Source organism: Mus caroli, chromosome 18 (assembly GCF_900094665.2).
Source record: "Mus caroli chromosome 18, CAROLI_EIJ_v1.1, whole genome shotgun sequence".
NCBI classification, from domain to species: Eukaryota; Metazoa; Chordata; class Mammalia; order Rodentia; family Muridae; genus Mus; species Mus caroli.
Genome location: NC_034587.1, coordinates 30,740,520 through 30,745,934, shown reverse-complemented (window position 1 = coordinate 30,745,934; position 5,415 = coordinate 30,740,520).

Below are 5,415 nucleotides of genomic sequence, written 5' to 3'. Positions count from 1 at the left end.
TATATGTGTAGAAGTAACAAGGATTGAATCCAGACGAATGCATGCTAAACACTTACCACTAAGCTATATTCCTCAACACTAAGGTAAAATCTACTTCAGCCTCCATAGTGTTAAGGTTGCAGGTGTGACTCTCTGCACTGAGCATCTCAGCTAAAGTTTTGAAAAGGCAGGAGGCAGCAAATTGAAGAAGGGGCTAAGGGGAAGGGGCAACGCATGTGCAGTAGTGAGAGTCACTGGGGAGGAACACATCATTCATTCTCATCAGAAGACTAGATGTAGCCAAGGCTAGAGTAGACATGATATGTCATCTAAGATTTATTCTAGAAACTTCTCTATAAGGCTTACTCTTAACCATGTGCACAGTGCTAACTATATGTGAAACACAGGCCACAATGTCACATATGTAACCCTGTGGGATAAACCTCAACTGAAACCTGCTGAAATGCAGACAAAAAGACTGTACAATCACCCAAAGTTTCATAGATATGTCTTTAACCATTCTCCGTATAGCCTTCTGCCTGGGATTTGTGATTCCAAGCAAAACATTCACTGAAACACAGTCACAGGAATGCACATCTGAGAAGCATTGAGCTGGATGAGATGAGGGTGTACATGAGAATGAATTTTCCAGGAGGGACAGTCCTGCAGCCTTTCTGATCTACTCTGTGATGGAATAGTCCCTGGTATGCTCACAGCCAGGGACAGAGTGCGTGAGTCGAGTTCTAACCCAGGGTTCTTCTTGGGTATCACGAGCTGCAGCATTTCTAAGCTTATGGCTCTTCCGGTCCTGCCGCCCTGGCTTGATATGCCCCTCCCCCTTCCTTGGTTTACTTGAGCCGTCTTTTTTCATGAATTCAGCTTAGGCATCAGCTCTTCATGGAACTGACGGTGAAGCATAGTTTGGTTCCGCGCTTGCTGTACACAATGCGTGCAGAGGAGAATGATATATCTGTCCTTGTCGTACTGCACCAAGTCTTTGGCTTTGATTCTTTCTCCGTCCTCTAAGCTCACAAACGCCATGAAGATAAAGACATTTGTCTACTTTGTTTTGTTTTGTTTTTCTCTTTCTTTAAAGAAACCTCGATTCTATCCAGGGGCCTGTACCCACTCCATACGGTCCGCATCACTCAAGAGAGGCCCTTTCCACCTCAAGGAAAAGACCCGATTCTGATCGTGTAAGTCAGTTTTTCTCAACTAGGGGGAGCTTGCCTCACAGGAGGATTTGGCAACATCTGGGCACATAGTAGGTTGTCACTATGTGTTTTCTACAGGCATTTAACAATGGACAAATGTTTCCTCAGTATCCCATCGTTCACTGTTCCAGTAAAGATTCAGTGGGTCCCACATTTGAGGTTTGAGACTTTCCTGGACAAGGCAATTGTTGAGAGACTTTGCTTCCTGATTTGTAATGGACCAGGATGGATCGGTTACACTCCATGATTAGGAGAGAAGCAAATGTTGAAGTTGGAATGTTGGACTGTGGTCTTTGAGGCTATAAGTGGCCTTTCTCTTGTGAAAGAACAAGTGGTGTCATGATTCAAAAGGAGAGCAAGCCAACTGCACACTCTGCAGGCCAGGCAGTAGTGAGCAGGAGATAACAGTCAGGCAGCCATGAAACAGTTATTGCTAAAGCTCTTATGTGAGGTGGCCTGGTGTGAAGTCCCTTCTATCCTTGAGTGGTTAGTGCCATCCCTTGGAACCAAGAAGGGACTCAAAGGTGCTTCTTGAATGGCTATGTTATAAATGTTTTCTGGAACATAACAGATGACTGGGCTGTGGTTTTGAGCCAGTGTTCCTAAATATCTGTCACCTGATATTTATGGCTGCAATGATAAAAAAAACTAATATTTAATTAATCCAAAATCGTCCTGGTTTTCAAAAGATACCTTGGGGTAATTGTGTCCATGTAGAAGCAGTATGTGTATGTGTATTTGTGCTTGTGTGTGTGTTTAGATGTTTATGGGCTCTCGTGTGGTGTGTGTGTGTGTGTGTGTGTGTGGTCTATGTGTAGGCCAGGAGTCATGAACAACTTTTCCTGTGAAGACACAACATGCACATATTCACTTAGCTCTGAAAGGCAACCCAGGACAGAGTGAAGTAATGACTGCATCAATGTCCAGTTTGGTGGACTAATGAGTTCTTAGTGGGGTTACTAACAGGAGCAGGGATACTCAAAAGCAGCGACATCACAGAAAACCCACACCAACATATCTCACAACTCAGGAAGGCTACATCCATGGAAGTCTCTGCACACACTGTAAGCAGCTTGATGTATCCAAGAACTTTCTTCCCCACGGCTTGGTGGGACAGTCTCTCCCCTCCCCCAGCCTTTGTTTAATGGTGCTATCAAGCTGGGGAGGGGATGGGGAATTCAAAGCTTCCCTTTCCATAGAAGGAGGTGTAAAATTCATTTACCTCTTGAGTTTTAGGAACTTCAACCTCTACCACGATGTAAATGTTTCAATTCAGAGGGAGCTGCTATATGACAAACATTATATCTTGTCTGTCTGTTTTTCTTTCTTTCTTTCTTTCTATCTATCTATCTATCTATCTATCTATCTATCTATCTATCTATCTATCTATCTATCAATCATCTATCAATCCATTTATTTATTTATGTGACTGAAGAAATATTTTTATTTATCTATTACTTGAGAGTCTCACCTATACCTGACCATGCTTACCTCCCAGCCCTGGTGGTGCCCCTCCTCTGGAACCTACCCAACCCCTACCAAAAAAGGGCAGGACTGGGGAAGAAAAACTTAGTACATTTTGTGTTGTCCATATACTCACTGGAGCATGGCCACATTCCTAGTGGGCAGCTTCACAAAGGAGCATGAGTCGTTCTCTGCATCCTCACCAGAAGTCATCAACTGAGGAGAGCTCTGCTGTGGCCAGAGAGGAGCAGGGCCAGCCCTTTAGTGCCTGCACCACAGTCAGCCAGCATGGAGGAGGGTTGGGGCCAGCTCTCTGTTGCCCATAGCACCACTGGGCCCCTGCCTCAGCTATAAGCGGGGTGTGAGGGCTGTGGGGGTAGGGGTGGGGGAGGAGAACAACTATCCTTTGCCCATGGATATCAACATGGCTTCAGGCAGTAGCCCAGACATCTATGTTTGCATGCACTTCATTAGTAACACTGGCCTCAGATATCAACAGCCTCTGGCCTTATTAGCACCAACAACCCACTCATGGCCCTCAGCAGCTGAATGGACCTGAGGCCTCAACATAGCCTCAGGTGGCTACACAGGCCACTGACATCAGCATGAGGCAGCGAAGCCCAAGGACATCACCAAGGTGTCAGTCAACAGCACAGACCATATATGTCCACTTGGATCTCAGGCTTCACACTGCCTGGTGCAGCGCGTGGACCAGAGATACCAACACAGCTTTTGGTTGCATCACGAACCATGGGCGGTCATTCTTCGAGGGGGTCCAATCCAGAAAGTGAACCTTTCCTCATCTCTGGCTTCTCGTTGCCCAGAGCCAGGGGCAAATCCCACAGTCACGTATCATGTTCCAGGCTTGAGCCTGTGTCTGCTAAGTTCCAGACCTTTGAACCCCATCCATCCCACAGACCCTACTGGGCAAAGAGATCATGTTGACCTCAGGCCTCTCTCTCACCATCTGGTACCATCACGCCTCCAGCTGGGCCTCTCTGGATAGCGTGTGCACAGGGCTCTGTTTTTCTATCTGTCCCACCTCTCCATTGCATATCTGTTCATCATTGTGGTGCAAGCCACCCCATACAGCGAGATCTTTGAGGCAGGTGCTGGGGGTCTTCCACTGTTTAATTTTGAGAGAAAACTCTTACTGAGCCTGATGATCTCTTATTTAGCTAGGGTGCCTGGAGAGAGAGAGAGCTCTGGGAAAATTTGCTTGTCTTTGTTCCCCCAGATTTGGGGTTCCGTTCACCCCCCTCACCTGACCTTTTAGGGGTTTTAAGGATCTGAACTCAGGTCCTCCTTTGGGTGCAGCAAGGACTTTGCAGACTGGAATCACCACAGAGGTCAGAGGACAAATGTGTTCGTACATTTTCTGTCTTTTTTCTTAAATCTCTCCGACCCCCCCCACCCCCCCACCCCCCCCATCTCTTGTCTTGAGGATCAACTCAGGTCCTCTGGCTTGGTGGCAGATCCACTGAGCCATCTCTCCTATTCAAGATTTAACATCTGACAAGTTGCTGGGATGGATTTCTGGTAATCTTTGGTTTGGTAGTGAGTGGGGGAAAGATGGCAAAGATCTCCTGTGAAGTCCCTTTGACCAGCCTTTCAGGGGTTCAAACTAGAGAACCGATTTCCTCAGGGCCTCCTCTCCCACAGTCAGACTATTACTCTCCACATTTTCTTTCCAGTATTTTCTGACAGGAAAACATTGACCAATGTCAGGGAAATTTGCTGACTTGCTTTTCTTCTCTTTGTTCTTAGCCACACACACCCCCCTTTCTGCATATTTCCATGCTCTCTGCCCGCAAACACTCCTGGGGGATACAATGACAGTCACATTTTTAATGGAGTCTGAGATCTTTCGGGCTTCCAAAGCACCCTACACGTGTCATTCTGAAAGGTACTTGTTGCTCAAGCTGCTGTTGTAGTTTGAAAAGCACTCCAGTCTTCCAATAAGCTTGTCGTTATTTTAGAATTATGCTTGTAAACGATTACTTTTCAAGGTTTGTTATTTCTGTATCCAGTGCTTGACTCAAAAAAAAAAAAAAAACAACATTCTATAAATATACGGCTTAAAATTGAGTTTTGTAAATGTGTCTTTTCTTTGTTAAAATGGAAAACATTGCTTTTAATGACTAGGGGTAAAATGTACATAGCAAATTTAGAAGACATTGGGAACCTTTATCCAGTGACACCTACCGCCCCCCACCCCGCCCCCGCGTCTCTTCCCTTCTCCTGTCGCTTCCCCCTCCCATACTTGGCAAGGCAATTTAATTAGGAACTAATCTTCACTAAGAAACCTCTGACAGTTACCATAGTATGATACCCTGCTGTCCTGGCAACGCGACCAGTTTGTTGCAACATTTCTAGCTATTACTTTACTAGGAAAAGATCAATTTTTTACATGAACTTAAAAGACAAAACAGATCCTCCCCCCCCAAGAAACCCACAACTCAAGGAAAGTTGCTCTACAGGGGCTGAGCATGAGAACTTCGAAAGCCGGGGGGTGGGGGGGAAGAAAAGCTCTAGGGTCGAGCGTCTCCGGTTGCACCCACCAGGCAGCCCTTTTCTTACAGTCTGTGCGCGCGCGGGGCTGAAAGTGTCCGAGTGCGCGCGTGTGATTGTGCACGCGACCGTGCGCATGTGCGTCCTCCTGCCCGCAGCCCCTGACCCCGCTGCGCCAGCCTCGCGGGCTCCAGGCTCGGGCTTTTCCCGCGCGGGGGCGATCGCCGTGGGGAGCCCGGACCAGCTA